The sequence below is a fragment of the Tupaia chinensis genome, unplaced genomic scaffold (assembly GCF_000334495.1).
Source record: "Tupaia chinensis unplaced genomic scaffold, TupChi_1.0 Scaffold000628_1, whole genome shotgun sequence".
NCBI classification, from domain to species: Eukaryota; Metazoa; Chordata; class Mammalia; order Scandentia; family Tupaiidae; genus Tupaia; species Tupaia belangeri.
In genome coordinates, this window is record NW_006160148.1 from 12,214 (window position 1) to 24,230 (window position 12,017).

Sequence of the window (12,017 nt, forward strand, 5' to 3'; positions counted from 1 at the left end):
ACTGCTTAATTGAAGGACGGCTGCTGCGTGCCAGGCAGAGACGCCTGAACTGATTAAAAACAACAAAAGCTTCACCTTACAGGAGCTCGCCGGCTCGTGGAGGAGACAGACACACACCTCCAGGACACACTACGTACACTGGGGGACCCTGAGGAGCAGCTCCCTGCCTTCACGGACGTCTGCGGGTGTGCAGAGAGAGGCGCTGGCTGGAGCAGAGTGCAGGGGAGAAGGAACGGGCATGCAGGACAGTCACGAGCGGCTGACACTGCGGGGACGCAGACGGGCCCCAAACCTCGGTCATAGTCTGATTCTGCATTACTGATAGGAATTCCGGGGACCAGCAGATGGCATCATGGTTATGCCGCTGGACTCTCACACAGTCGACCGTGCTTCAAGTCCCAGACCCGGCAGCTCAAAACTCATGCTGGGAAGGTACGTGTGTGCCCAAAGTCCCAAGAGGAAAATGGGAGGGACTGCAGTGTGCCATTGCCCCCCCCCACCCCCCGGGGGGATTTCTCTCTTTTTCTCTCTGTCTCTCCAGCAAGCATATGCACCATGTAACTAAAATCTATTAAAAAAAAAAAAGAAAAGAAAAGAAAAACGAAATTCCTCAGCCTGGCGATTTTATAAGTAAGATAAACATTTATTTATTAACACAGAGTCGTGATGCTGGCAGTTGGAGAATCCGAAGTCCTACAACATGGCTGACAGAAGCACAGAGGATGGTGAGCACATGCAGAGAGCTCTCCTCACTGATCTCTAACAACAAGCGCTGGGCCAGCGGGTGGTGTAGTGGTACTGTCACTGGACTCCCACGTGGTCGACTCCAGTTCAAGTCCTGGACTCAGCAACTTGCAACACACTGGGTGCGTGTGCGTGTGCATGTATACCCAAAATCCTGAGAGGAGAGTGGAGGAGAAGGGATTGTGGAGTGGCCATCTCCCCTGGGGGGGTGATTTCTCACTTTCTGTCTCTCTCCACTGAACACATATACCCTATAGCAAAAATCTCTCTCTCAAAAAAAAAAATAGTAATATTAACAACCAACTCTGGGGCCAAGAAGTGGCATAGTGGTTAGGGCCCCGGACTCCCACATGGACCACCATGGTTTGAGTCCCAGATCTGGCAGCTTGAGACTCATGCTGGGCATGTGTGTGTGCATGCCCAAAGTCCCCGGAGGAGAATGGAGAAGGGATTGTGGTGTGGACATTCCCTTTGGGTGGGGAATAAGTCCTCACGTTCCCGCTCACATCTCTGTCTCTCTGGCAAGCACATGTGCCCAATGGCAAACCTCTTGTGAGAACTAACCCCCTTTCTCACAAGAGCTAGCTCTTTGGGTCTTTCCACACATCCTTAGTGTTCACAAGACGGCTGGCCCCGTGAGGTGAGCACCAGGCGTCAATCACTGCTCTTTTGGCCTTGCCCTGGGGCGCCACGGAGGAATTAAGTTCCCAAGTAATGCCTTTACAATAGTTAGTAGGGGGGGGGCGACAGGTGGCATGAGGGTTAAGGGCTCTGGACTCCCACATGACTGACCACGGTTCAAGTCCCGGACCTGGTGGCTCTCTCTCTCTCTCTCTCCCTCCCTTTCTCTCTTGTGCTCTGTTCCTCTCTGGTCAAATTATAAATATATAAATAAAGTTAAATAAGATAGTTATTTTTTAAAAAGTTAAAAAAATAATACAGTCAACTCTCAATCAGGTAGATATTCAGTCAGTAGCAATGAAACTTATTAGGTTGACTGATATGAAACTGCCTTTTTAAATTTTAACTACCATGTTTGGTAGGTCAAACATACTCAGATATCATCAGTCTCGTGTTATATGAACTAGTATGTCACTCTAAGAGTCTGGGACCATGGGAATGGCAGGTGGTGTGGTGGTTAAGGTGCTGACTTGACCACGGTTCAAGTCCTCTTTCTTGCTTTCCCTTTCTTTCTCTCTCTCTGGTCAAATTAAAAAAAATAATAATAAATAAAATTAAATAAATGATTATTTTAAATGGGGCCAGCAGGTGGCTTGGTGGTTAAAGATGAGTATGTTTGAACTAGACTCCCACATGGTTGACCACGGTTTGAGTCCCGGACCTGGTGGCTTGCTTTCTTACTTTTCCTCTCTCTCTCTTTCGCTCTCTCTGTTCAAACTACTGAACTCTGTTCAAATAATAATAATAATAATAAAGTTAAATAAAAATAATTTTGTTAAAAATTATTTTTATTTAACTGTATTTATTCATTCATTTGTTTATTTCAATTTGACCAGAGAGGGATAGAGTGAGAGAGAGAGAGAGAGAGAGCAAGCCGCCAGGTCTGGGACTCGAACCGTAGTCAGCCACGTGGGAGTCCAGCACCCCCAACTGCCAAGCCACCTGCCAGCCCCAGTAAAAAATAATTCTTAAAAAAAAAAAGAGTAGTGGACCTTAGTATTTCTCAAACTTCTGCCACTCTTGAACTTCCTTCATGAATTTTTTTTTTTTTTTTTTTAGGTTTTGTCATAAGGCAGGTGTGCTTGCTAGAAAGACACAGAGAGAGAGAAAGTGAGAAATGATCCCCCAGGGAATAGCTACACTGCAGTCCCTTCTCCATTTTCTTCCTGGGACCTTCAGCACACATGCACATGCATCCAGTGTGAGTTCAAGCTGCCAGGTCCAGGACCCTTACTGGGGCACACCCTGTGGAATCCAGCGCCTTAACCACCATACCACCTGCTGGCTCCCTTCACCTTCACGATTTTTACCTTGAGTTCCTACCTATGTAGATTCACTTTTTTTAATTTAAAGAGGCATTTTTAACTTAAACTTTTTTTTTTTTTTGGAGTGGTTTTTGCTATAGGGCAAGTGCGTGCGGCAGCAGACAGAGAAAGAAAGTAAGAAATCACCCCCCGGGGGGATGGCCACACCACAATCCCTTCTCCTCCATTCTCCTCTTGGGATCTTGGGCACGCATGCACACGTACCCGGCGTGAGTTTTAAGCCACCGGGTCCGGGACTCGAACTGCAGTCAACTACATGGGAGTCCAGCAACATAGCCATTACGCTAACTGCTGGTCCCAACTTAAACATATTTTAAAAGGAAACTTTAGAACAGAATTTTAAAAATATTATCACTGAGTATGTAAAGAAGGTAATTGTAAAAAGAGATTCAATGAAAAAAAAACTCTTGCTAAATCTTCCTAAAACTTTTCCTTACATAAATAAGGGTCCAAGCAATTTTTTAAAGAAAAAAAATTGTTTTGTATTATTCATTGTCATTATTTCATTTTATTTCGATATTTACCAAAGAGAGACAGAGAGAGAGAAGGAAAGTGAGAAAGCAAGCTGCCAGGTCTAGTACTCAAAACTGTGGTCAACCACGTGGGAGTCCAGCTGCCTTAACTACCATACCACCTGCCGGCCCCCAAGCAGTTGTTAAAGAAGTGCACAGTTGGAAAGTTTAGAGAGCAGACATTGATGAAGAGCCTGAGAAGGTTCATGGCAGTAAGAATATAGAAGAAAATGAAATCAAGATATGTTTGGAGGGACCAACGGGTGGCATGGTGGTTAAGGCCCTGGGCACTTCCACGTGACTGGCCACAGTTTGAGTCCTGGAACTGGTGGCTTGCTTTCTCACTTTCCCTCTCTCTCTTTCTGTGTCTTTCTCTGGTCAAATTAAAATAAATGAGTGAATGAATTAAAAACTAAATAGATAATTCTTTAAAAAAAAAAAAAAAAAAGAGTGGGAACCAGCAGTTAGTGTAATGGCTATGTCGCTGGACTCCCACGTGGTCGACCGCGGTTCGCGTCCTGGACCCGGTGGCTTAAAACTCACGCCAGGCGCGTGTGCGTGCGTGCCCAAGATCCCGAGAGGAGAATGGAGGAGAAGGGATTCCGGCATGACCATCCCCCCTGGGGGGTGATTTCTCGCTTTCTGTCTCTATGTCTCTCTCTATCTGACGAGCGCACGCGCCCTATAGTGAAAAACTCTCAAAAAAAAAAAAAGAGTGAAGTGTCATAGAAGTCAACAGAATGGAGGTTTTGTTTGTTTGTTTTTAAACTTTAGATTGTTTTCATGGACCAAGTGTGCTCACAGTAGAGGCAGAGAGAGAGAGAAAGTGGAAAATCACCCCGATCCCTTCTCATTCTCCTCCAGGGATCTTGGGCATGCGCACACACGCCCAGCTGAGTTTCAGCTGGCCATGGGGAGTCCAGCAACCGCTACGCCACCTGCTGGTCCCCACAATACAGATTCTTTACCAGGATAGCTAAAGCTGCACAGCCGGCTCGGCCCTCCTCTGCACAGGCCCACACTCCCGCCCCTACTCCTCGCTGCGCGAAGCTGGGCTGAGTGAATGAAGTGCTGGAAGGAACCCTCAGGTGGCTTCCGTGGCAAACGAGCGAGGAGCTTACCGTCAGAGAGCTTGCGTTTGGGGGCCAAAAAAAAACTGGCTTTGAGTCCTGGGTGTGCTGACCTTGAGAGTCCATAAAACCTCAGTGAGCCTCAGGGTCCTCCCCTTTGAAATGAAGTTTCTGTCTTATATTTTGTGTTGCAAGACGGTTTAAAGGCTATAGATGAGTTAACGCCAGTTCCTTAGAAATGCCTGATACATTGCAAGCGTTCAAGAACTGTTATCAGTTTTTAAGACTTATTTATTTCATTTTATTTATTATTTTTTAATTTGACCAGCGAGAGAGAGGGAGGGAGAGAGAGAGGGAGCAAGCAAGCTGTCAGGTCCAGGACTTGAACCGCGGTGGACCACACGGGAGTCCAACGCCTTAGCCACCGTACCACCTGCTGGCCCTGTTATTGTTATTATCATTACTTTTGTTGTTTTAAAGTTTTTGCCGTGGCATGTGCACTTGCTGAAGGTAACAGTGAGAGATAGAGGGAAAGTGAGAAGTCACCCCCAGGGAGGATTGCCACAGCACAATCCCTCCTCCATTCTCCTCCTGGAATTTTGGGCATGCACGCACAAGCGCCAATGTGAGTTTCAAGCTGCCAGATCTGACTTGAACCGCGGTCATCCACATGGAGGTACAGAGCCTTGACCACCACACCGCCCGCTGGACTTCTCATTACTTTGATGTCACCCTTCCATTAACAGGTGAAGAGCCAGACCTGGCCAGGACCCTAGGTGAGTTAGGAACGGAGGAGGGTGATGGGTGCTCAGATGGGGAGTGCAGGCCAGTGTGGGCTTTGGGTCTGAGAAGGTCTTGATTCACGTTCAAGGCCGTCACTTACCTATTTGACCTAGTTGTGTAACCTTTCTTTTCTTTTCTTTCTTTCTTTTTTTTTTATATATATTTTTGAGAGAGATTTTTGCTATAGGGTACATGTGTTCTCCAGAGACACTGAGAGCGGGGAAGTGAGAAGTCATCCCCCGTGGCGGGTGGCCACACCGCAGTCCCTTCCCCATTCTTGTCTGGATTTTGGGTATGCACGCGCAAGCACCCAGCATGACTCTCAGGTCACTGGGTTCAGGACTTGAACCGTAGACAGCCATGTGGGAGTCCAGCACCTTAACGACTGTCCCACCTGTTAAGCCCCATAGTTGCTTAACCTTTTTTTTTTAATGTTTAATTTTTATTTCTTTATATACTTTTGGAGTTTCTTGCCTTAGGGTATGTGTGCTTGTCAGAGAGAGCGACAGAGACATGGAGAGGAAAAATGAGAAATTACCCCCTGGGGGAGGACTAGCCACACCTCAATCCCTTCTCCTCTATTCTCTCCCAGGATCTGGGCATGCACGCTTATGAACCCAGAGTGATTTTCCTTTTTTCTTTTTAATTATTATTTAATTTTGTCTATTCATTCATTTTAGTTTAATTTGACCAGAGAGAAACACAAAGAGAGAGAGAGGAAGAGGGAGAAAGCAAGCCGCTGGGTCCAGGACTTGAACCGTGGTCAGCCACGTGGAAGCGTCCAGTGCTTTAATCGCCACGCTACCTGCTGGTTCCCCACAGCATGATTTTCAAGTCACCAGGTCTGGGAATCAAACCATGGTCAGTCATGTGGGAATCCACTGACGTAACCGCCACGCCATCTGCTGGCCCCTCTTTTTATTATTATTTTTTCCAAATAATTATTTTATTTAGGGGCCAGCAAGTGAGACAGTGGTTAAGGGCACTGGGCTTCCACATGGCTGACTGTGGGTCGAGTCCCAGACCTGGCATCTTGCTTTCTCACTTTCTCTCTCTCTCTGTCCCTCTCTGGTCAAAATTAATTAATTAAATAAATAAAGTTAAATAAAATGATTCTTAAAATAAAGGAATGATTTAATTTCCTTCATTATTATTTTTTATTATTTTTCATTTGACCAGACCAAGAGAGAAAGCAAGTCGCCAGATCCAGGACTCGAACTGTGATTGGCCAAGCAGGTGTCCAGTGCCTTAACTACTATGCCACCTGCCGGGCCCTGCCTTGGGTACTCCAGCCGTCAGATGCCTCACGAGACGGCTGGCCGATGGAGGGAGAATGGCAGTCCAGCGCTGGGCCACCAGGAAGGCGCTCCGCGAGCAGCGGTTGTTGCCGTCCGCTTCCTTGTTCTTCCCTATGTCACCCGGGGTTTTCATCCTGTATTTTGATTTGTTTTTAAAAAAAGAGAATGCTAGTGGTCAGTAGGTGGTGTGGTGATTAAGGCACTGACTTTCACATGGTTGACCACGGTTCGAGTCCCAGACCTCGCGGCTTGCTTTCTCACTTTCCCTCTCTTTCTCTCTCAGTCTGTCCTTTTCTGGTCACATTTAAATAAATAAATTAAATTAAATTAAATAATTATTTTTAACAGTATTTCTTTTTTAATGATTTATTTAATTGTATTCACTCATTTCATTTTTAAATTATTTTTAAAGAATTATTTTATTTAATTTTACTCATTGCCATTCTTTTATTTTTTTGAAGTTGACCAAGAGAGAGAAGGAAAGTGAGAAAGCAAGCTGCCAAGTCCGGGACTCAAACCGTAGTCAGCCATGTGGGAGTCCAGCCATCAGAACCACGTTGCCACCTGCCAGCCCCCATTCATTTTATTTGATGAGAGAAACACAGAAAGAGAGAGAGGGAAAGGGAGAAAGCAAGCCACCAGGTCTACGACTCGAACCATGGTCAGCCATGTGGGAGTGTCCAGTACCTTAACCACCATGCCACCTGCTGGCCCAAAATAATTTTTTTTTTAAAGAAGAAGTGGGGTCTTTGGGAAGTGACTAGGCATCAGGGTGGGCCCCGGGACTGGATACTCGTGGGTGATGACACTGGCAGCACTCACGCCACGCTTAGGCTCTTGCCAGGGGACAGCTGCACTGCCTCAGGAGCCCACCAAGGAAGACTCGCCAGATGTGGCCTCTTGAGCTTGGACCTCCGAAACTACAAGCTAACTAGACCTCTATTCTCAGAGAGCACCAGACTCGGATATTTTATCAGCAACAGGATAGATTGCCCTTTGAGAAGCTGTAACCTGTAGACACCCAAACTCAGAGAACTCCTAGCCCTCTGCTGTCATTGGGGCTGGGCGTGTAACCCACCCGGGCAGCCAGTGAGCCTTCCTCCCCTCCCCCACGCCCTTTTCCTTCTCCTTATCTCCATTAGACTAGCTGCCATGAGCCCATACTTTTCCTTGTCCTTTTCTGTTTGATCTGTTTTTCCTTCATGGGCGAGCATGTGCACACACGAGAGAGGGAGAGACAGTGTCCACGAGGCACTGGCCTCGGGTGTGCACGGTCCCCCTTCTCTAGTCCACCACGGTCTTGGGCATGCGCACGTCCCCAGCGTGTTTTCAGACTGACTGGGCCAAGGGCTCCAACCGTGGTGGCTTGTGGCTTCCAGCTCTGCAGTCCAGGATACCTCCGGCTGTGCCAGTTACCTAACAGCTTGATCCAAGGGCAGAGACCACGCTCTGCTTCTGGAGCTCAGGGCACCTGAGTCCCCTGTCTCCTCCACCCCAGTTTCTTAATTGCCAGAAAGTTAGAGACACAGAGAGGAAAAGCACCCCCTGATGGGCCTGGTCATGCTGCAGTCCCTTCTCCATCTCTCCATCCGGTCAGGATTCGGGGTACACACCTAGCCAGCATGCCTCCTGAGCCTCTGGGGCTAGGACTTGAACCACGGTCTACCATGTGGGATCCAGTTCCCTTAACTAGTGGGCTACTGGCCCCGCCCATGTAAGTTTCCTACATACCAATTTCCTCATCTGTAAAACAGGGAGTGAAAAGTTACTCAGATGCGCTTGCCAGACAGACAGAGAGAGACAGAGAGACAGAAAGCGAGAAATCACCCCCCAGGGGGGAATGGCCACGCCGCAATCCTTTCTCCTCCATTCTCCTCTCGGGATCTTGGGCACGCACACACACGCGCCTGGCATGAGTTTAAGCTACCGGGTCCGGGACGCGAACCACAGTTGACTACATGGGAGTCCAGCGACATAGCCATTACGCCAACTGCTGGTCCCAACTCAGATGAATCACTGGTCGACAGCACTCTGTCAGCTGCTTTCACACCCGCGTACCTTCTCCATTCCAAAATGCCGTGACCTTTGCAGGGCACCACTGGTCCCAGCGGTTTAGCCACAGTGAGGCCTCATGCAGTTACAGAATGGAGGTATGAGAACAGGAACCCACTAAAGAAGGTAACTTCAAACTGTTCCTCACCAAAAAAAGTAGCAAGGGCAGGAGCTTAGTGAAGATAGGGAGGTTACTACTTGGATACAATTTATATAAATTCACAAGTTTAAGAGGATCACAGCATCCCAGTTACTTTTTAGTTTTTCTTGTAGCTTTCTTCCCGCTGGTAAATCCCCATCCTCAGGGGACTGTTCATGGGCAGCAGAAAAAGCTGCAGTCCACCTTCTACAGACAGAGGCCTTGGTGGTGTCTGGGCCGCATAGCTATAAGTAGTCAGTGGAAAGGTCAATAAAACGCCAAGGTGTTCCGTCCCAGGTGTGGGTTCTCCACCTCAGACACCCCTCGCTGGAGCTGGCTGTATTTGGAGGGGAAGCTAGCATGTGAGACCTGGGACCCCGCCCTCCTTGAGCACACACCCATTGGACATGGTCCGAGGCTGTGGGACAGAGGTCAGAGTAGTCCACTGGGAAATGGGAACCCATCCCGGGACGGGAACGGGCTGCACCTGCACAGACCAGAGCTGCCAGAGGGAGGGTCCTGCACCCCGCTTAACAGCATGGCAGTGTTCTCTTTACCAAGGTGAGGTGTTCCCCCTAATGACTGCTTTTTCAAAGATGTCTCCTACGTGCCAGGTACTTAACATATTAATATACCATACAAGACATCCGTAAAGTAGGAGGACACAGTTTCAGCACATTGAAGTAATTGACTGAATTGATCAGGAGCCCTGCGAGTGTTGGTAGAGTGGGGGTCGGGGCTCAGAGTCACTTCATGCTCCCCCTCCAGATGAGGCTTGCTTGCCAAGAGGGCCCAGATCGGAAGTACAGGACCAGCCAGGTGGCATGGTGGTTAAAGGTGGCTGGATCCCACATGACCGACTGCACGTTTCCAGTCCTGGACCCGGTGCACGAGACACAGGCCAGGCACGTGTGCATGCCCAAAATCTCAAGAAGGGATTGCATCATGGGCATCCCTGAGGCTGCTTTCTCATTTTATTTAATTATTTACTATTTTAAAAATTGTATTTATTCATTTGTTTATTTTACTTTGACCAGAGAGAGAGAAAGACAGAGAGGAAGTGAGAAAGCAAACCACCAGGTCTGAGACTCAAACCGTGGTTGGCCATGTGGGAGTGTCCAGTGCTTTAACCACTATGCCACCTGCTGGTACCATGGTTTCTCCCATTCCGCCTCTCTGGGGAGGAAAGTATAAGTCCCCTCGAGGGGCTGGCAAGTGGCATGGTGGTTAACGGCGCTGGACTCCCACATGGTCGACCACAGTTTGAGTCCTGGACTTGGCAGCTTGCCTGCTTTCTTTCTCTCTCTCTCTATCCCTCTCTGGTCAAATTAAAATAAAATAAATGAGTGAAAGAGTGAAGTTGAATGAAATGATTCTTAAAAAGAAAAGAAAAAAAGGTCCTTGAACTAGCATTCTGTCTAGCCCACAGATTAACTGGGCATTCTGTGACTTCTCTCCCAGGGTTTTACGTCGCCCCAGCCCTGGCTAACCTGGGGTTGCTTTTTCCTGAATTAAAACACCTTTATGTTATTTTCATGATAAAAGTAGTCCATATTTGTTGCAAATTTTTTTTTTTTTAAAAAAGGGTACTCTACAGTGCTGGCCAGAGAGCTGGGGAACCCCTCTCAGGTTTTTGTACCAGACTCCAGGCTAACCGTGAGCTCAGTAATTCACTTTCCAGATGCTTCGACTGAATGTCACTGGTGTGCTAAGTGTTGCTGATCCAAGGTAGAAGAGCTTGTGACCTTGGGGACTCGGTCCTGCCTTGAGCACCCAGTGTAAGCTGAGGTCCGCATCGGGCTCCCCAGGGAGCAGCCGAGCCATCTTTACAGCGGGTTTTAAAATCTGTAACCAGCCACTGCTCAGAGAGGTCGTAATGCACGTGTCTGCAGGTAGCCCTGGCTCGGGGTGACGCGGAGAAGGGAGGTGCCCCTCCGGGGAGCCCCCCGCAGCGTGCATTCTGTCTTTGCATTTTGGTTGTTGCCATCTCCCTGGGTGACATTTGCAAAGTGCTCCGTGTGTCTGGAGCGTGTGCCACGTCAGTTAGTCAGCACTCTGCTTCGAGAGTCGCCCTGTACTCCATTACACCACTGCTCTGTTTTTTTAAGTGGAAGCGATTTTAAATGTGTGCAGAGAACGGGGATTATGGCTGGGACTATAGAACCCAAGCTCGGCAGGCCACGGCAGTACCTTTTTCATTACACCCTCTGACTGAGTCAGGGGCACCAAGTTTCTGGTCACTAATCTTTTTTTTAAGTTGCCAGTGGGTGCATGTACTCACCAGAGAGAGAGAGAAAGCCTCCCTCCACGGGCGTGGCCACACCAGTCCTTTTTCCTCCATTTCTGTGGCCAGGCAGGATTTTGAGCACGCACGTGCTTCCGACCGGCATGCTTCTTAAACCTGGCCGGGACCATCATGGCGGGAAGCAGCCCCTAATTCTGCTCTGCAGGCCTGGCCTGCCCCAGTCTGGGCTTCTCACTCAGCGCTGATTATATGCCTGATTATGCTGGGCAGCGGAGACTCAAGGTGGGCAGGTCGGTCACTGCGCTTGATAAAGGAAAGCCCAGTAGCAAGATAGCTAAATTAACCATTTATTGACACCCAGAAAAGGCTTTGTTGCAAGGGAACTCGGGGAGGGGGGATCACATAGGGGACTAGGAAGCGATGAATGCTCATTGGAAGAGACAACTTCTATTAGGGATTGGGGGGCTTTGTTTCATGGCTGCTCTTTTCCCCAGACCTGGGGCCTGCAAAGTCTTTCCTGTTCTGTGGGAGGGGCCAGGTCAGGGGTGCTGCCAGTTTGCTGCTGAAGATTTAATTAGGAACCCGTCTGATCTGATCTGATCAAAGGGGATTATCAATATTATAATGAATGCAGCTTTGTGCAGTGGCAGTATCGTAGCCAATGAGGTTTATCCGAGGCGCGATTATTGCAAAGAATGCTAGTATTTTAAGCCCGTTTCCACGGTTAGTTTTAGTAGTGAAAGTAGTAAAATTCAGCGCTTCTAGGATGAGAGGGAGGGGCCTGAGGATGGCACCTGGGCCCAGCTGCTGAGGGTCCTAAGAGGAAAGTGTCCCTCGGTCAGCCGTTCCTTTCCCAGCAGTACTACCTGGTGCGTCTGCCGGCCCGCCGTGGGGAAGCTGAGACGGGCACTGCGGCCGTAAGGACCCACGCTTTTGCCAAGTCCGTCTCTCGAGTCCGCCACAGTCCCGCTGCTGGCGCACGTTTCGTTTCTACGACGAGCGCCTCGGCCAGACTCCACCCCGGGACCACCGACCACCGACAGGTGTTAATTAGGTGACTCACCGCCCTGCGGGGACGGCGGCGGTTGGCACCCGTAAGCCCGGGTCCTGGCGCCGCGGCCCCCCTGGGTCTTGAACCGCACGCTGGAGAGGTCTTCCAGGCCTGCTC

General features: G+C 48.8%; 1 non-coding gene across 1 annotated transcript; it reads left to right on the forward strand.

Annotated features, from left to right (window-relative positions):
* The first annotated feature begins 11,481 nt into the window (after positions 1–11,481).
* LOC114009828 (U4 spliceosomal RNA) lies at positions 11,482–11,621 on the forward strand. The gene has a single exon (XR_003551227.1). It is a non-coding gene; the product is annotated as a U4 spliceosomal RNA (small nuclear RNA).
* The last annotated feature ends 396 nt before the right edge of the window (positions 11,622–12,017 follow it).